Genomic DNA, 21,102 nt, shown 5'->3' with positions numbered 1-21,102 from the left:
ACTTTGCAACTGGCACAACAGTTCTAGCCAGTGTTAGAATTGTTCATACTATGATCAGCCCAGGTTCATTCCAAATAAAGCTTCTGGTAAAAAAAAAAAAATCATGCTACAGAAAAGAACAGAGAGGGTATGCAACACTGGAAATTCAACAGATTTAGGGACCAAAGGAAAAAGTGGCTTTCTTCATTTAAAGGGCTGTCTACCATTTCTCCTCTTAACTTACTCCAAACCTCAAAAATAACTACTTGGGAAGAGGTAGTGAATATATGTGGAAATTTAAATCCTTGTTAGGAATTCAGTTTTTCCTTTAAACCCTTCACGTTCTCATTCAGTTTTGCTCCTTGGAGATATTGGTTGGGGAAGGTTTGGAGGTTGGTTGTAGCAGGCTTTGGAGCAGCAGACACTTTGTAGAACTAGTCTCTGTGAAAGTCCTTATTAGGAAATTTAAAGGGCGCTCTGCCTTGTCAGCAGTAAGGATCAGTCCACTGATGAGGCTGAGATGTAGCCAGGGTTTGGAGTTATTTTCTGTGTAAGAGAGTTCTTTTTAACCCAGAAAGGATCAATTCAAATCGTATACACAGGTTTGGCCTAGTCTAGTCTTGTCATAGCCACCGTCTAAACTCTTCAGTCCTATCTGAACTGAAAAAATAAAAGGAATTTCCACCCTCATATCCACCTTAACCCAACCTGCCATATTAAAAGCAAAAACAAAAACAGTTTGTGCAGGGCAGGCTGGATAGGCCGCAGTAGGCTTAACTTTTTTTCTGGTATTGATCAGTACATGAGAATCTGTCCACTATCTCTGATTTGATTCCACTGTAGTCCTTTCCTTAGAGAATTTGAAGAAGAAATTGTCACTCTGCTCAGTTTTCTAGAGTTGACAGCCAGCCATTAGGGGGTGGCATTCTGTACTCTCCAGTCCAGGATGCAGATGGTGTGGCCTCCCTTCATTTCATTTGTGACATGCAGGAAGTTGGCATACACAGGGAAGGTTCCTCTACTGGGCCATTCTTGTAAATATCAGCTGTGATCTTAAGGGACATAGTAGAAACTGCAGCTGTAGTGCTCGTTATCTTTGTAGGAAGGAGTATAGCCAGGCTCACAGATCTTGCTGCACTTGGGAGTGTCTCTTCACCTCCATCACCTGGTAGCTGAGAGCCATTGAAATGGTGCTCACATTGTGGGATAGAATAGGACCTACAGCCTACATGGGCATCATAGAGGCCACCAGAGACCTTTCTTGGTCCAGAAATTCCAGGCTCCAGAGGGAAAGCCCCTATGCAGCCATCCCCATACTTCGCAGTAGATGAGCACGTTTTCAGCAGGCATCTCTGTGGGGGCATTCCTACTGGTGTCAATACAGATCTGATCAGAAATGGTTTTTATGGCCCCAGATGCCCAGGAAGAAACACAGGACTGTTGGTAATGTCTTTTTTAATGTTTAGACAGTTTAGCCACCATTCCTCGGTCGCAAAATGTTTTTGGCATATCCATTTTCTTAGCAAACTGTACTCTCTGAGGCAGCTTGGATCTATCCAGGAAATGCTTAAAAAGCCCATTCAGTTCATATCACCATTATGGAGGCTGAACAGTTCATCTGCAGGGGTGCAAAATAGGGTCTGCTTGGGATACTAGGCAGCACCATCAGGCAGAAAATGATGGCTAGGGCCCACCACACTTTGGCATCTGGATCCTGGATTTACTGAAGTGGTGGAGACCCTAAGCCTGCAATTGCCATGTCTAATCTCAGTATCTGGTGTCTGGAACCTGAGTCCACCATGTTGCCACTTGGACAAGATATAAAATATTTTAATGACATGATTGTCATGCTGAACCTAATAGATATATATAGAATTCTCCATCCAGCAGAGAATTACACATTTTTTTCTAGCACACACAGATCCTTCTTAAAATTTACATGTTCTAGGCCACAAAGGGTGCTTCAGTAACTTCCAAAAAATCATCATTATGCAGACCATAATCTCTGACCTGAATAAAATACAATAAGTATCAGTCAGATAGCTAAAAGTGACCCAAATGTTTGCACACTTACAAGCATAGATCGTAAGAGGAATTATAAAATAATTAGATATTAATGGAAATGCTGCACTTCAAAGTTTGTGAGATACTTAAAGTGAGATTTATAACTTATAATATATTTACCAGGAAGTAAGAAACTTTGGTAATTGGTATGGACTGAACTGTGTCTCCTTCCCCACGCCCTCAAAAAAAATGGATATACTGAAGTCCTATCCTCCAGTACTTCAAACTGTGACAGTAATTTGGAAATAGTGTCTTTACGGAGTTAAATGAAAATGAGGTCAGTAGGGTGGGCCCTAATCTAATATAATTGGTGTTTTATAAGAAGGGAAATTTGGACATAGGCATGGTAGGGGAGAAGTTGTCCATCTCCAGCCAGAGAGAGAGGCCTGGAGCAGAACCTTCCTTCACGACTCTCAGAAGGAACCAACCCTGCTGATACCTTGATCTTGGACTTATAGTCTACAGAACTGTGAGAACCAATAAATTTCTGTTGTTTGAGCCACCCAGTCGGTGATACTTCAGTACAGCAGCCCTAGCAAACTAATACAGTAACTAATGAGACAAATATTAATTCAGAAGTTGGAAAAAGAGCTATAGAGTAAACAAAAAGGAAGGAAATAATAAGGCCAGAAATCTCTTAGAGAGTAGATATTATCAAAACCCAAAATTAGTTCTTTAAAAAAGTTAGTATATTTAAAAATAGTTGGGTACATGATTTGTTCAGTTTCAGAAAAAGCATAAATTTAATATACATCTGTTAAGAAATAATAAAAGAGAATGTCTTTAATTTGATGAAGGATATGTGCCCAGAAACCTAAAGCAAACATTAATGGAAAAACTTTACATGCATTCCATTTAAGATCAGGAATAAGGTAAAGATGGTTAACAGTGTTTTTTATGTTACTGGAGTTCCTGGCCAGTGCATTAAGAAAATAAATAGAAATGAGTTAATGGGATTGGAAGAGAAGAGATAAATCCGTAAATGTTTAGAGATAACCTATATAAAAATCTGTAGGGGAAATAGACAAACTATATGTATTAATAAGATAATTTAGTATTTCTTAAATAAAAGATTGTTTTCTGAAAATCAGAATTCCTTTGTACTCAAAATAATTAGCTAGAAGAGATGATATAAGATACCATTCACAATAATAAAAGAAAATCAAGTTTCTAGAATTTAATCTGACAAGTAATGCGCAAGATCTACATGGAGAAAATTCTAAAACTCTTATTAAAATGTATGATAAGAAGACCTGAAAAACAGATATACCATGTTCAAATATGGAAAAAAATATTTCTGAAGATGTCAATTCTCCCTAAATTAATCTATAAGTTTTGTGGAATGCCAGTAAAAATTCAGTGGAATATTTTGAGAAATTTGACATACTAAACAATTTGCATAAAGCCTCTGATTCTAACGCACTTGTTTATATCATACCAAATCTTCTGCTGAAAACAACTAGAAAACCTTGATTAAAATATAAATTCATCTATTTGAAGGCATAAGAGCTATGAAATCATTAAGGACTCAAGGGGCTAAGAGTCACAGAAATAGGTTTTTTGAGAGGTGAACCCCCAACATTCAGCTTTACCTTTCTCTTGGAGGCAGTTGTCTAGAGGCAGAGAAGTTAAAGAGAACTTTCAGAAATCTCACAGGTAAGGGAAACTAAAATTGGAGTTCAGTTCTCAATAAAAAGGAGGGCTCTGTTAAATATCTCAGGTAGTTAATTGGAACTCCTGAAAGTCTACACCATTTGGTGTAAGGACAAATGGAAATAGGCCAGCCCTCACAAAACTCAACTCAATTCTAATCAAATCAACCCCAGATTGGATTAAGGTAATCAGTGTAGTAGAAATGAAACATACAGTGATTTAAATTAAAACTTGATAGGTTTCACAGCAAACTGAAGAGACGATTGTTGAACTGGAAAATAGGTCAGTAGGAAATATCTAGGTTGAAGCATGGAGAGGAAAAGAAATGGAAGGAAAGTTTAAAAATAAGTTAGGATTCATATTAGACATAGTAAAAAAAATTAACATGTATGTATTTATATTTCTAGAAGGAGATAAAAGAGAGAAAATGGGACAAAAATAACATTTGAAGAGAATGATGGCAGAGAATTTTTCAGAGCTAACTAAAAACATAAATCCATACATAGATTCAAGAATTCTGTTGACTCCATGACAGGATAAATACATCTAGGCATATAATACATCCAGCCACATAATTGTAAAACTTCTGAAAACCATAGATAAAGATACAATTTTAATAGTAGGGGAAAGGGACATGTAACTTCCAATAAGCAATGAGAAGACAATTCACCTTTTAACAGAAATGATGGAAGTTGAAGATAATAGAAAATGGCATCTTAAAACTGCTGAAAGAAGGAAACTTGTCATCTATGATTCTATACCCAGCGAATATTTTTTAAAAATGAAGGCAAAAGAATGAAGTTGGATTTTACCTCACACCATATAAAAAATTAACTCAAAACAGATCATAGACTTAAATGTAAGAGCTAAAACTGTGATACTCGTAGAAGGAAACATAGATGTAAACTTTTTTGACCTTGGTTTGGGCAGTAGTTTCTTAAATATATCACAATCACCAAATCACAAGCACCAAAGAAAAAAGATAAATTAAGTTTCATCAAAATTAAAAACTTTTGTGCTTCCAAATAACACTGTCAAGAAATTGAAGAGACATTTCACAGAATGGGAGAAAATATTTGCAAGTTGTATATCTGATAAGGGTCTATTGTCCCGAAATATATAAAGAATATTTATAACTCAACAATAAAAACACAAATAACCTAACTAAAACATTGACAACTGATTTCAATAGAAATTTCTCCAAATAAGATATATAAATAACCAATAAGCACATGAAAAGGTGCTCAACATCATTAGTCTTTAGGGAAATACAAGTCAAAACAACAATGAGATACCACTTCTCACCCACTAAAGTGAATATAATTAAAAGACAGTAATAAGTGTTTGCAAGAATGTAGAAAGATTGGAACTCTTGTGCATTGCTGGTGGAAATGTAAAATGGCACAACTGCTTTGACAAACAACCATTCAGTTCAGCAATTCTATTCCTAGATACATGCCCCAAAGAATTGAAAACACATGTAAATACAAAACCTTGTACATGAACTCTCATAGCAGCCTTAGTCATATTAGCGAAGGAAACAGTCCAAATGCCCATCAAGTGATGAATGGATAAACAATTGTGGTATATCCTTATAATGAGATATATATATTTTTTAACATCTTTATTGGGGTATAATTGCTTTACAGTGGTCTGTTAGTTTCTGCTTTATAACAAAGTGAATCAGTTATACATATACATATGTTCCCATATCTCTTCCCTCTTGCGTCTCCCTCCCTCCCACCCTCCCTATCCCACCCCTCTAGGTGGTCACAAAGCAACGAGCTGATCTCCCTGTGTTATGTGGCTGCTTCCCACTAGCTATCTGTTTTACGTTTGGTAGTGTATATATGTCCATGCCACTCTCTCACTTTGTCACAGCTTACCCTTCCCCCTCCTCATGTCCTCAAGTCCATTTTCTACGTCTGCCTCCTTATTCCCGTCCTGCCCCTAGTTTCTTCAGAACCATTTTTTTTTTCTTTAGATTCCATATATATGTGTTAACATATGGTATTTGTTTTTCTCTTTCTGACTTACTTCACTCCGTATGACAGTCTCTAAGTCCATCCACCTCACTACAAATAACTCAATTTCGTTTCTTTTTATGGCTGAGTAATATTCCATTGTATGTACGTGCCACATCTTCTTTATCCATTCATCTGTCGATGGACACTTAGGTTGCTTCTGTGTCCTGGCTATTGTAAATAGAGCTGCAATGAGCATTGTGGTACATGACTCTTCTTGAATTATGGTTTTCTCAGGGTATATGCCAGCTTTGTTTTTTTCAAGATTGTTTTGGGTGTTCTAGATCTTTTGTTGTTCCACACAAATCTTAGAATTATTTGTTCCGGTTCTGTGAAATATGCCATTCTGTGAAATATGCCATTGATAGGGATTGCATTGAATCTGTAGATTGCTTTGGGTAGTATGGACATTTTAACAATACTAATTCTTACAGTCCATGAGCACTGAATAGCTTTTTATTTATTAGTATCTTCTTCAGTTTCTTTCATCAGTGTCTTATAGTTTTTAGTGTACAGGTCTTTCACCTCCTTGGTTAAATTTATTCCTAGGTATTCTTTTGATGCAGTGGTAAATGGGATTGTTTTCTTAATTTTTCTTTCTGAGAGTTCTCTATTAGTGTATAGAAATGCCATGGATTTCTGTGTATTGACTTTGTATCCTGCGACTTAGCTTAATTCATTTATTAGTTTTTTGATGGGAGTCTTTAGGGTTTTCTATATATAGGGTTTTCTATATATATATTTGCACTTCTGCAAATAGTGCCAGTTTCACTTCTTTCCAATTTTGAGTCCTTTTATTTCTTTTTCTTGTCTGATTGCTGTGGCTAGGATTTCCAATGTTGTGTTGAATAGAAATGGTGAGAGTGGGCATCCTTGTCTTGTTCCTGTTAGAGGAAAAGCTTTCAGCTTTTCACCGTTGAATTGTATGATGTAGGTTTGTCATATGTTGCCTTTATTATGTTGAGGTACATTCCCTCTGTGCATACTTGTTGAGAATTTTTATCATAAATGGATGTTAAATAATATCAAATGCTTTTTCTGCATTTATTGAGATGATTATATGATTTTTATCCTTTATTTTGTTAATGTGGCATGTCACATTGGTTGATTTGCAGATGGTGAACCATCCTTGCATTCCTGGCATAAATCCCACTTGTTCATGGTGTATGATCTTTTAACGTATTGTTGAATTCAGTTTGCTAATATTTTATTGAGAATTTTACTTCTGTGTTAATCATGGATATTGGCCTGTAATTTTTTTTTTCCTTCCTCCCTCCCTCCCTCTCTTTCTTTCTCTCTCTCTCCCTCCCTTCCTCACTCCCTCCCAACCTCCTTCCCTCCTTCCATCCCTTCCTTCCTTCCTTGTCCTTGTCTGGTTCTGTATCAGGGTAATGCTGGCTTCATTAAAAGTGTTTGGAAGCATTCCCTCCTCTTCAGTTTTTTGGAAGAGTTTTAGAAAAATAGGCATTAACTGTTCTTTGAACATTTGGAATAATTCACCAGTCAGTCGATTTAGTTCTGTATATTTGTTTATTGGGAGGTTTTTGATTAATGATTCAGTTTTGTTACTAGTGATCAGTCTAGTCAGATTTTCTTTTTTAAAATTTTCAGTCTTGGTAGATTGTATATTTCTGGAAATTTATCTCTTTCTTCTAGGTTGTCCAGTTTGTTGGTGTATATGTGTTCCTAATGTTCTCTTATGATCCTTTGTATTTCTGTGGTATTAGTTTTAACTTACCTCTTTCATTTCTGATTTTATGTTTTTGAGCCCTCTTTTTTCCTTGGTTAGTCTAGCTAGAGGCTTATTGATTTTTTTTTTTTTTTTTATCTTCTCAAAGAACCAGCTCTTGGTTTCATTGAGCTCTTCTATTGGTTTTTTAATCTCAGTTTTATTTATTCATTTTATTATATTTAGTATTTCCTTCCTTCTACTAACTTTGGGCTTTGTTTGTTCTTTTTTTTTTTCCCCTAGTTCCTTTAGGTGTAAAACTAGATTATTTGAGATTTTTTTTTATGTCTTGAGACAGGCCTGTATTGCTATGAACTTCCCTCTTATGACTGCTTTTGCTTCATCCCATAGATTTTGGTACATTTTATTTGTGTTTCCATTTGTCCCTAGGTATTTTTTGATTTCTCCTTGGTTTCTTCAATGACCCATTGGCTGTTCAGTAGCAATTTGTTTAATCTCCATGTTCTTATGGGTTTTTTTTTTTCAGTTTTCGTCTTGTAATTGATGTCTAGTTTCATACCATTGTGGTCAGAAAAGATACTTGATATGATTTCAGTGTTTTTTGAATTTATTGATACTTGTTTTGTGGCTTAACATGTGATCTATGCATGTGAGAGAGAATGTTGCATATACACCTGAGGAGAATGTGTATTCTGCTGCTTTTGGATGGTGTGTTCTCTATATATCTATTAACCCCACCTGATATAATGTGTCATTTAAGACCAGTGTTTCCTCACTGAATTTTCTGTCTAGATGATATGTCCATTGCTGTAAGTGGGGTGTTAAAGTCCCCTACTATTATTGTATTGCTTTCACTTTCTCCCCCTTAGGTCCGTTAGTATTTGCTTTATATATTTTTCATGCTCCTATGTTGGGTGCATATATATCTATAAATGTTATGTCTTCTTGGTGGATTGAACCCTTTATCATTATGTAGTGCCCTTGTCTTTTATAAGTCTTTGTTTTAAAGTCTATTTTGTCTGATATGAATATAGCTACACCACCTCTTTCCATTTCCATTTGCATGGAATATATTTTTCTATCCCTTCACATACAGTCTGTGTGTATTCTTACTTTTGAATTGAGTCTCTCGTAGGCAGCATGTAGATGGGTCTTTTTATCCATTCAGCCACTGTGTACAATTTTTGATTTGTGGATTTAGTCCATTTGCATTTAAATTAATTATTGATTGGTATTTACCTACTGCCATTTTGTTAGTGGTTTTCTGGCTGTTTTTGTAGCTCCTCTCTGTTCTTTCTTCTTCTCTTTCTCTGTTGTTTGCTGGCTTTTTTTCGTGTTATATTTAGATTCCTTTCTCTTTTTCTTTTGTATGTTTACTATAAGTTTGTGTGTGTGTTTGTGTGTGTGTGTGTGGTTACTGTGAGGTTCACATACAGCATCTTAAGTATACAGTAATCTTTTTTAAGTTGATAGTAACTTTTTCGAAAGTTTTAAATTATTACTCCTCTGTCATCTTTTATATTTTTGATAACACCTTTTCCATGTTTTAATATTATGCTTTCCTTAACTAATTATTGTATTTTTAATTTTACTATTTTGTCTTTTAACCTTCATACTTGCTTTGTAAGTGATTTATCCACTACCTTTACTATAGATTTACCTTTTCTCTTTTGTATGTTTTCTTATTATTAATTAGTGTCTTTTATTTTCAGCTTACAGAAGTCACTTTAGCATTTCTTGTATGGCTGATGTAGTGGTGATGAGCTCCACTCTTGCTGAGTTCTGAATGATAACCTTGATGGCTAGAGAATTCTTGATTGGAATTTTTTTTTTCCTTTTAGCACTTGAATAAGTCATGCTACTCCCTGTGGCCTGTAAAATTTCTGCTGAAAAATCTGCTTATAGCTTCATGGGGTTTCCCTTGTATGTAATAGGTTGTTTTTTTCTTTATACTTTTAAGATTCTCTCTTTACCCTTAAATTTTATCATTTTAATTATAATGTGTGTCACTGTGGTTCTCTTTGGGTTCATCTTATTTGGAACTCTCTGGGTTTCCTCAACTTGTATGTCTGCTTCCTTCCCCAGATAGAGAAGTTTTCAGCCATTATTTCTTTTCTTTTTTTTAAAAAGTTATTTACTGTATTTATTTTTTGGCTGTGTTGGGTCTTCGTTGCTGTGTGCGGGCTTTCTCTAGTTGTGTCGAGTGGGGGCTACTCTTCGTTGTGGTGCGCGGGCTTCTCTTGTTGCAGAGCATGGGCTTCAGGCGCGCGGGCTTCAGTAGTCGTGGCATGCAGACTCAGTAGTTGTGGCTTGCGGGCTTAGTTGCTCCACGGCATGTGGGATCTTCCCGGACCAGGGATCGAACCTGTGTCCCCTGCATTGGCAGGCAGATTCTTGACCACTGCACCACCAGGGAAGCCCCAGCCATTATTTCTTAAAATAATTGTTCTGGCCCTTTTTTTCTCTCTTCTCCCCTGGGACCCCTATAATACAAATGTTATTCACCTTGATGTTGTTCCAGAGGTCCCTTAAGGTATCTTCAATTTTTTAAATTCTTTTTTCATTTTGCTGCTCTGTCTGGGTGATTTCCATTGCTTTGTCTCAGCTCACTGATTCATTCTTCTACTTCATCCAGTCTGATTTTGAACCCCTCAAGTATTTTTTCCGTTCAGTTATAACTTCTGTTTGGTACTTTCTTATATTTTCTATCTCTTTGTTTTTGGTTTGTTTTGGTTTGGTTTTGGGTTTTTTTTTGGCTGCATGGTTTGTGGGATTTTAGTTCCCTGACCAGGGATTGAACCCGGGCCTTGGCAGTAAAAGTACCAAGTCCTAACCACTGGACGCCAGGGAATTCCCTCTATCTCTTTGTTGATGTCCTCATTGTGTTCTTTCTTCTCCTGAGTTCAGTGAGCCATCTTTATAGCATTACTTCTAACTGTTGTGTAAGTTGCTTATCTCTGTTTCATTAAGGCCTTTCTCTGGAGATATGTTTTGTTCTTTAGTTTGGAACATATTTTTTTGCCTCATTTCCCTATGTTTGTCTTCACGTATTGGGCGAAACAGCTACTCTTCCAATTTCGAAAGAGTGGTCTTGTGTAGGAGATGACCCATGAGGCCCAGAAGTGCCATTTCCCCTGGCTATCAGTGCTAGGCACTCAAGGGATGGCACTCGTGTGGGGTGCATGCACCTGATGGCTGTGGCAGAGCTGTGGCTGCTCTGAGGGAGGGCAGGGTGTGTTGCACTTGCCTGCCTCAGCTGCTGCATAGGGTGGGCTGGGTGCAGGGTGCTCGTCCAGCCCCATTGTAGTGTGGCTGGTGTGTGTGGTAAGTGGGGGTTTAGGGTGCTCGCCTGACCAGGTTGTGGCATGGCGTAGGTAGAGCATCCCTCCTGGTGCTAACAGGCTAGAGGGAGGACACCAAAAATGTCATTCATCAGCTCTGTCATAAGCAAGTTAGAATGTTATTGCAAAGCTTGCCAGTGCTTCTGTCCCCAGAGAATGTTCCAGCTGGCTCATGTCTCTCTGGCAGCTACTTTAAGATTAGTAAGTGGGTCTCCCTTGCTTATGGTGTAGGTGCTTTCCAAACCATTCCTTTTGCACTGGATCTCAGGGTGAGTGGGTCTGTATGTGACCCCTTTAATAGTGGCTACTCCCTTCCTTTTGGTTCTGTGGTTCTCCTGGATTTAATTCCCATTTATTTGCTAAATCAGATGTTTTGGGGGTTCACCTTTCCTGTGCCAGACCCAAGGGTTGGGGTACCTCATGTAGTGCTCAATACCTTCACTCCTTGAGGAAGAGTTCTATATTTTTGGAATCCCTGCTAACTGTGGGTAACTGCTCCTGGGCTGGTGTCCCAAGTAAAACCATGTCTCTGCCTCTCCTACCCCTCTCCATGTGTCTCTTTTATCTTTTGTTGCCAAGGTGTTGTTCATCTAGTTCTCAGGTCCTTTTTAGAGGAAAATGTCTCCTTATGTAGCTGCACATTTGTTGTGTTAATGGGAGGAGGTGAGTTCAGGGTCTTCCTATGCTGCCATCTTTAACTTCTCCCAGAAGTTTACTTGATATTACTGGTTTATTGTAACAGATACGACTCAGGAACAGCCAAATGGAAGAGATGTATAGGGTAAGGTATGGAAGGAGAGGTATGGAGCTTCCATGCCCTTTCTGAGTGTGCCACTGTTCCAGCACCTTGATGTGTTCCGCAACCTGGAAGCTCCCAGAAGCCCTTCAATTAGGGGTTTGTATGGAGATTTCATTACATAGGCATTATTGATGAAATTGTTGGCCATTAACAACTCAATCTCTAGCCCCTCTCCCCTTCTCTGCATGTTGGGGGTGGGGCTGAAAGTCACAAGATTCTAATAATAATGGAGTAGTCTTTCAGGCAACCATCCCCCGACACTGAACTATCTACCGCCACCACTCATCTCCTTAACACACGAAAGAATATTATAACTCCACAAATTCAAAGGGTTTTAGGAGCTGTGTGCCAGGATCTAGGGACAAAGGCAAAATATTTATTTTTATTATACTACATCCATTATAACTTTGTGTTGTCTAATTGACAGATTTTATGTATATAGAGCAAAAATGGACAGAACTAAAAGGATAGACATATCAATTTCATAGTAGGAAATTTTAACACACTGTTTTCATAGCTGATAGAAGTAGACAAAAATCAGTAAGGAATAAAAGATGTGAACAACAATTAACAGACAACTTAATTGACATAGTACACTATGTTTAACAGCTGACGAACACATGGAACATTTACCATTTATTAGTATATCAAGATGCAGTAGATTTTTTTGTATATGGACCTTGTATCCTGTGACCATTTTAATCCATTTATTAGTCTTAGGAGATATTTTTTACATGTATGGCTTCCTGTTAGATTATCTATGTTGTGTGCTGTCTGGTCTTTATTTCCTGTTTCTACCTGCTTTACAGTTAGCAACATGAAAATTCAGTCTCCAGAGTTTGGCAGAAACCTTCATGGTGAAAGCCAGCTATTCTTCCTTGTTATTTACTATTCTTAGATGCACTTAGTTTTGATGCTATACCAGTTTCTTTCATCCTAGTTCTGAAATATGTTTAAAAGGTGATTTTAATAGTTTTTCATATTTACTATGTTTAGAAAGCTCATTCAAAGTATCTAACCTTACATACCGCCAAAAATAGAAGTGTTTATTTTTCTATATGAATTTTAGACTCAACTTGTCTACTTAAAAAAAGTGTTATTTTCATTGGGATAATGTTAAATTTACAGATTAATTAAAGGAGAATTGATACCCAGTCTTCTTTGGAATTACATTATGATTTATAATTTTTGAGAAGAAAGGCAGGCAGTTTTCCTAAACTTTTGGCTCATTTACTGGGTATTTTTTCTTCTGTTGCTGTTGTTGGGATAGTTTACTACCATTATATTCTGATTTTTTTTCTTGGAAAATATGAAAGCTATTATTTTATGTATACTAGTTCTTTAATATTACTTCAGTTACCAGCTACCTTACCAAAGTACCTTGTGGTTTCTGATAGTTTCCTTTTCATTTATTATTTTATTCCTTTCAAAGTATACAATTATATCTTCTGGCAAAAATTCAAACATTTGGAATATACACTGACAGTTTCTTTATGAGCTCTCTTTAGTCTTTGAGTTTATTAATTTTGAGCTTTAACTCCCTATGTCATTGCTCTTATCTGTGCCTTAATTTTCTTCTGTAATGTAATTTGGGCTATGCTTTCTCCATTCTTGTCTCTATCTAATCCCATTTTATTCATCCTAGATTTCAGGAATTCTTTAAAATATCTGATTCGTTGATGTTATTCTTCTTATTTTCCAGTGTTGTAATTTTATTCCTTTGAACAACATATATTTTCTGTAATTTCATGAGATTGAGAGTGAGAGAGAAGTAAATTAGTGTGCCTCGTTTACCATCTCAAAACCATCTTTAAATACTGACAAAAAGAAAACATCAACAAAAGTCAGTGTACCTGGCTCTTGGTGCTTCAGTAATTGAATATTTCTTGACTGGTCTGCACAGCTGAGGTTCTTTATACTACTTAAGTGTTTCCATCCCTTGAGAATCCCAATCTTCCCTGTTCTGTGTCTACGTACATGAATGTCTCTAGTCCCTGTACTCTAGAATCCTGGATATTTTTGATACTTTTTATTTCTGGGCTATAAGACGTTGCATCCATGTAAGGACATAAGGTTCCAGTCACTCTGTTCTCTTTGCCTGTGGGTTTTAACCAGTATGTTGGAGCCAGATCAGGTTCAGTGTTATCAGGATCCCCTGTTAAAAAAGGTTAAGACATAAACTTGGAGCCAAGCTGGAGACTTCCCACTACCTTCCCTCAAATGTAAACCTTTGTTCCCCACTTTGGATCTCAAAATTGACAAAAATTATGTATATCCAGCTAGCTGAATTGTTTCCAGTCAGCCTTAGAAAGTCATTTGCTAGTGGAACAGAGTCATATTAAGATATGGGCTTCTAGGCTGATTGCTAGAGGACAAGTCTTGAGTCTTAATCCAGTTGTTAATCGTGGACAGAAGTGAAGGTGAATTACTCACCTTTGTTTTTCAACACTTGTCTCTTGAGTCTAATAGAGAGAGAGTAGAACGTATCTTGCTTTAAAGATAGACTGTTTTTATTCACTCCAAATTTGAACTCTAGGAATAAAAAAGCAGCAGGATAAGTTTTACAGAAATGGGAAGTAGAGCAGAGTGAATTTGCCCAGGCACTCACCTTTTATTGATACAGTTCCTGCAGATACTTTGAAATGACTCATGCGTTATATTTAAGGCCAATATTAATGGATATTGTGTTTTCAGAGAAAGTGGAGGTCATCCCAGCCTAACAAAATATATTTTGTTATTACTGTTGCTTCTTTAAAATCATTACATATTTGCAAATGAGTGAAAGAATTGATGGCAGAATGCAGTCAGTGAAAGAACTGAATGGGAAAATGAAATCAGTAGATTAATGAGTTTATAAAAATGGGAGTGAAGATGTAAGATACTTTTATCTTTCTAATGGGGAAGGTGAGAACCTTGTACAACTTCTTCTTAGCACTTATACTTTTAACTTTTAAATTCCTTATTTCTGTGTTTAATGTTTGTCTTCACCAATAGACTCTTAGTGAAGGCAAGGACTGAGTTTCTTTATTCATTATACTCAGTACTTAGCACAATACTTTTAAATATAATAATTTTCCTTATTGGAGATTAAAAACAGAAAAATGAAGTCCTTTTTTTCTTTTATGCTTCTCTATTTTGACTAATGAAAAAAATACTTATTAACCATATACTATAATCCAAACATGTTCCATACCCTTGATTAGGATCACAGTCTAATCTACAAGAGGGAAAGGTACACAGCATTGAGATCTACTTTTGTAATTTTGGGAGCATTTCTTTCCAATTTTATTTCTATTCGTAGGTAATAAAATTGGGATAGTTTTATAAACATTGTTATCTAACCAGCTTTTCTAACCAAATATTTTAAGTCTTTTTCCCATATGTTGAAACATTTCTTTTAAACCTGATTTCTAATGGCTCCGTAGAAGTCCATTATGTGGAAGCTCTGTAATTTATTTAACAATAATGTTAAGCTGGAATGTATGCTCCATGAATATAGGAATTTTTCCCCTGTCAGTTCACTGCAATTCCCCAGCACCTACAACAGTGTCTAGTACATAGTAGGTGCTTATACATAAAAAATGAATGAAATATTTAGGTTGTTCTATTTTTTCTATATTAGAAATAATGCTCTCCAAAGCATTTTTGTACAAAATGCTTTCACTGTATTTCAGATGCTTTTCTAAATAATTACTTCTAGAAGAGGACCTTGCTGGTTGAAAGGATATGGACAAACTTACATGATTTCAGAGTCGTTTTCTCTATGAAATAATGTTATCTGTGGCTTTTTTTTTTTTACACTTTATAGTTTTATAAATTTTCTATAATAATTATATTCTAAAAGAATCAAACTAGTTATTTTATTCTTTTAAATGAGTTTCTCTTATTCAGGGAGCAGTTAGTAATCTTGTGCCTGGAATATAGGGGTTTTGTTGGTGGTGGTGAAAGATGAGGATTGAAAGCTTTCTTGGGCAGATGCAGTGAATGATTTGGTATGCTATTCCAAGGAACGTTATTGCATAGGAATGGGAGTCCTATCAAATGTTAATAAGCAGAGTAGTGATAGAATCAGAATGATAAAAAAGATCATACTGATAGTGTAGAGGAAGGATTGGGTAGAGAAGAGACCAGAGGGAGGGAGATCCTGGATTTCTCACTCTCTAGCCTCCACGTCATTCAATTAATCATTGATTTTTTTTATCCTAAGTATTTCTTGAATTTCTTCTTCTCTTCCTTAGGTAAGTCCTCAATATCTTCACCTCAGCTACTGCTGTAACCTTCTCATTTGTTTCCCTGCCTCAGAACCATTCTCTACAGAGCTTTTAAAGTGATGTAGCTACAACCAAATATTAAGAATGGTTCCCTATTATCTACATTTTAAGGTTCTAGTTGATTAGCCTGGCATACAAACTCTTCCATTATTTGGATCCTTCACTTTCATTTCTAGCTATTCCCTGCTGTGAAGAAAACCTTTCCTAAGAAAGAAAACTGCTTATTATCCCTGATTGTCTTCACCCCTGTCCCCCGCACAGATAGCACTTGCTTCTGTGCCTCGCTCACGCTGCCCCCATTTCCCCAAATACTCCCTCTCTCCAGTCAGAACCCCCTTGGTCCCCTTTTTCTGGGGCTCACTGTGTAAGACTCATATGTCAGTAACCTCTTCCAAGAAATGTTAACGTATATATTCACAGATTACATGCCTCCCTCCTTTCTCCTGCCTTTTTGGCTTAGGAATCTCTCTTCTGTGCTTTTTATAGGACCTTGTTTTTACCTTTTCTTTCATGTTGTACTATAATTATCTGTTTAGTTATGTTTCCCACACTGGACTGTGAGATTTTTGAGAGCAAGGGCTCTTTTATTTCTTTGTATTCTCAGCAGTTAGCATATAGTAAGGTGGTCAAAAAGGAACCTATTATCATTTTTCAGATGAAATAATGAGGGCTTGAAGCAGGCCAGTGGGCAAGAAGGATGGGTGGGATAGACAGATTGTTAAAGAAGTCACTTTGGATGTCAGTGATAAGTTAAAGGTAGAAATCATGGATGATTGAGGTATGCAACCTGAGTAAATGAGTTTAACGTGCAGGTTTTTGACTTGTTAAATTTGAAATATTTGCTGAACATTCTAGAGAGAAGACTAATAGGTAACTAGAAGTATGGGTCTACCTATTAGGAGATAAGGATTTAGGAGTCATCAGCATAGAGATATTAATTAGGGCATATGGAATAGATAATACAGGTCAGGAAGGAGAGGAGATATAAAAAATGTGGAGTAGGGATCCTTGGGGAAAATCATTTAATAGGTTACAGAGAAAAGAAAAAGTCGGGTAGTATATTGATTGTCAGTGATGTCCAATAGTGAAGAGAGGTTGAAACAGATGAGAGTTGAGAACAATATATTTTATTTGGAATTTGGAAGGTCATAATTGATCTTTGAGAGAGTAATTTCAGTCCAGTAGAGGGAAATAGCAACTAGATTGAAATAGGTGATTGAAGAAGGCTGAGAAACGAATGATGAACAAGTGGAAAAAGCAAGCATATAGTACTCTTTGCTTTATGGAGAAATGATACCTTGTGGAAAAAGGGATGTGATATCACTTTCTTGAGGGGAAGGTAGGATGGCAATAAAGTTTTTGTTTTATGTTTTGTTTTTGGGTGGGAGATGGTCATGGAAAAGTTTATCAATTGATGTTCAGGAGCCATAAGAAAGAAGGCTTGAAGTCCAGAAATAAATCTTTAATGGAACAAGGGAAAGAAGAAAAGGAAGGATACTGTTATCCTTGCAAGTGGTGGGGACACTTCTTGCTTGGGCTCAAAAGGAAAAGAAGTAAGGAGAAGTAGAAATATAGAAACATTTAAAGGTGGTATGAGGGAATGTGAAGGATCTATTTTCTGTGAAGTAGGCTACCAGGTCATTAACTGCAGGGTAAGGTTTGGATAGGTCAGGGATAGGATAGATGGTGGTAGCAGGGTGGCACAGGTCATTTTAGAAGATTGGTAAAGGACAAAGGATTAATGGTGAGGCTGCAGATAGATTTAGGGCTCAGTTGAGATTGAACTATGGAAAAAATAAAGCAATAATTTAAATACTTAAATAATGTGTATATTTGTTTATATATTTTTTTCCATAAAAGGGACTGAAGAAAAGGACAGGGCCCTGGAGAGTTGCTTACAGTTACTCAGTAGGATTAAGTGAGGCAGATAGTTAAGGACAGTGACATTTGCTCTGTAGTCCTAATGCTTGGAAGAATTGAAGAATGCGTGCAGGGTCGGGAGTGGGCTGCTGCAGACAGCAGTCTGGCTGTCAGTAGACTAAGTCCTGCCTGGTCATAGGCCAGAGTGTTTAATGCATGACTGATAATACTTGAGATTTAGTATGAGAAGGTGCCTTCCTTCCTTTTCCTTTCTCTTCTCCTTTCTTCCTTCCTTTCTCTCTCGCTCTCTCTTTCTTTCCCTCTCTCTCTCTCTTTCTTTCTTTCTTTCTTTTTCTTTCTTCCTTCCTTCCTTCCTTCCTTTTTTTCTTTCTTTCCTCCCTCCCTCCCTTCCCTCCTTCCCTCCTCTCTCCCTCTCTCCCTCTCTCCTTGCTCTGTATGTATATTAATTAAAATATGTAAAATAAAAGCAACAAATAGATTGTAGATAGTTTACTCTATTTTAAGACAGTGAATTTTGTACAGAAAAGTAGTATTGGCTGGTTTATGAGTTCTTACTGTTAGTTATTCATTCCTGGTTAAAATATCTCTGGTGGCCTTACATACCCTATAGTAGTTATCAACTAATAGATTTCAAAATGCAGACAGCCCTAAAGAGAATTTTTTTTCCTCCAAAGTATTTTGTCTTCTATCAGGAATTTGTCATTAGGTATTATATAGACCCAGTGGATAGGTTCATCTCTGGCATGGATATCTGACAGAAACAGCATTTCTCTCAATTATGCTTTTTCTTTAAAAAAAAAAAAAAAACTCTGAAAATGAAAGCATAATTTATGTACCTCCTACAAGAAATGCGTAAATTATGGGAAATAATAAAGGAGCAAGATATAATTGAAAATCAACAGCTCTATGAGTTAAGAACCTACTCTCTACGACTCAATTGTTGTCAGTTACTGCTTAACTTAACGCTGGGTTTTCCTTTTTGCTTTCAGGAAAACCTTTAACTTACGCCCTGGGTGTTGCCTGTCCACAGTTTCCTGGTGGCTCACCGCTTCTGCCTGCTCCAGCCTTGCTCCGGCAGCTTCAAGGCTTCTGGGCTTCAGAGCTTGTTGTGAAAGCTTGCTGCTTTGGCCTGCTACCCCTGCTTCAGGTGTCAAAAGCTTTTAATTAGCTTGCTTCCTCTAATTACCATAACTAGGCCCTAATGTATCTGCATAACCTAGTCTTAGGGTCTGAAAGGAGAATTATTTTTAGCTGTTCATTCTTCCTTAAAAACTCTGTACCCTGGCTCTCCTGGGATTCAAGGGAGAGTGAAAGACGTTTGAAGTTATATTGCATGATTCACCTTTGAAGCCTCTGTATATGGGCTAGTCTTCAGTCCATAGGGGCACACTGGCATGGGCGTACTATATTTTTATAGCCAGTGTCTGCTCTAATTGGTCAATGCCCATGCTGTACCAATTTCTAAATATTTTGACTATCACTACTATATATATAAATTGCAACTCCGTAGAGAGGATACCTCTAGCCAGTTTAGTGAACTCTTTGTAGTGTTTTTAGTTTGCTTGTTAAAGAGACTCAGTATTTTTTTAATTAAATATTTTGAATACAGACTGATCACTAACAGAACAGTTTATAAAAAACAAATACAGTGATTTCCATTCATATTAACAGTGATCACCATTAACATGACAATAGGAATCAAGACTATAGGCATGATGAATGGGAAGATCTCTTCAAAAACCTGGAGAACTATTCAGTACTCATAGCAGTAAATAACTCTAGCTCTGTAATCAGGTCGTGAGGACTGTAGAATCTACTTTAGAGTGGTGTAGGAATTGATTTTGGCAGTATATGTATTGTGCTCAGCCCAGTGCCAGTCACAGTAAGCTTTTGATAAATGAGTTGTTTTTGTTTATTATTATTAATAATAGGTGATGGTAGACATTATACAGCAGAGATAAAAAGGAGACAAAGACATGGAGCAATAAATAGTGAACAGTAACAATACACGAAAGATAATAAAAGCTAAGTTGTGAAGTTGAGACCTTAAAAGCCATACATAATTGTTAAGAGAGCAACATGAGCTGGAATAATCTGGTACACACTTAGACCTTAAGATACAGAATTGTATCTCTTTTATCATAATGCCTTATTTTTATTTGAGTTTCAGTATCAATTTAGTAGTGTACTTGAAGCTGAGCGTATTGATGCCTTTCAGCTTTCTATGTAGATACACTCATATAGATTACAAATCACTCGTTATTTATTCAGTAAATATTTATTGCGTACCTATTGATTCCCAAGCACTGGGCACATACTAGTGAACAAATGAGAAAAAAATAATACCTACGCACCTAGAGCTTATGTTCTAGTGAGTGAGGCAAACAGTAAGCAAAATACATAAATAGAATATACAGTTTGTTAAGTAAAAAGAGCTAAGGGGAAAAGGAAGCAAAGAAATGGGATAGAAAGTGTGAAAGGGCAGAATGACATTTTAGGGAGGGATTGAGAGAGCAAACCATGTAGCTATAGCGGGGAAAGACCATTTGAGACCTACGGAGTAATAAGTGCAAAAACACTAAGTTGAGATTGAACAAGGTGATCAGTATATTTGGAGAGAGCGATCTAGGAGGAGAGTAATATGAGATCTGGGAGACCACGATATGTTGGACCACGCTACTTATAAGTTATAGCAAGGACTTTTTTACATGGAGAGAGGTCAGAAACTGAAGTTTTGGAGCAGAGTGTCATGATCTGAGCTAGTTTAAACAGAATCACTGTGGCTGATGTTTTGAGAACAGATTTTGGGCTGTGAGAGCAGAAGTAGAGAGGCTAGGCAGGATAGTCCAGGCAAGAAATAATGGTAGATGGGAATGGTATGGACTAGTGGAGGAGGTATGGCAAATTCTGGATATATTGAATGTAGACTAGATTTGTAGAACTGCATGCCAGCTGCTTCTTGGATATTGAAATTCTATTTAATATAGTATGATCATTCCTAAGTTACATGTTGTATCTATAAGTGATGATTCTTAAATTGTGTTTAAGAACTCATTCATTTACATTTGTCACCTACTGATTTTTCTGTAGCATTTGCAGTTTTTCTAACATCGTAGTGCTTTTAATATGCTATCTTTAAAGACAGCTCTATATTTGGTGTTTTTTAAAAACATGTCTTTGTTCTGTATTAAATTTATAATCTTCCTGTCCATACTAAGTGTACTGTTCATTCTGATCAAATTATATAAGAAAGGACATTTTAACGTACTACCCTCTTATATGTCAGTTAGCTGTGGTTCTTGAAAATCTAGAACCTGAAGTTAGATTTCTAGGATAATCCTCTCCTCCTCCTCATCCTTCTTCTTCTTCTTCTTCTTCTTCTTCTTCTTCTTCTTCTTCT

At 36.6% G+C, this 21,102-nt stretch overlaps 1 protein-coding gene, 1 non-coding gene and 1 pseudogene across 10 annotated transcripts in view; 1 reads left to right on the top strand and 2 right to left on the bottom strand.

Moving 5' to 3' along the window:
- Positions 1-21,102, top strand: part of CDC42BPA (CDC42 binding protein kinase alpha) — a 326,424-nt gene that overhangs the window by 80,803 nt on the left and 224,519 nt on the right. The window contains exon 1 of one of the 9 annotated variants that reach the window (XM_029230865.1): positions 16,164-18,849. The exons of the other annotated variants lie outside the window; for them this stretch is intronic. The gene's annotated coding sequence lies outside the window, so the exon portion shown is untranslated. Of the gene's footprint in view, positions 1-16,163; positions 18,850-21,102 lie in introns of those variants that run through there. 9 annotated transcript variants of the gene reach the window in all.
- LOC114898789 lies at positions 753-14,201 on the bottom strand (annotated as a pseudogene).
- On the bottom strand, positions 10,190-10,260 carry TRNAK-UUU. Its single transcript has one exon. It is a non-coding gene; the product is annotated as a tRNA-Lys (tRNA).

Source organism: Monodon monoceros, unplaced genomic scaffold (assembly GCF_005190385.1).
Source record: "Monodon monoceros isolate NGI ecotype Baffin Bay Population unplaced genomic scaffold, NGI_Narwhal_1 Super_Scaffold_18, whole genome shotgun sequence".
Taxonomy (NCBI): domain Eukaryota; kingdom Metazoa; phylum Chordata; class Mammalia; order Artiodactyla; family Monodontidae; genus Monodon; species Monodon monoceros.
Note: the sequence above shows the minus strand (reverse complement) of the source record. Positions and strands in the feature narration are given on the sequence as shown.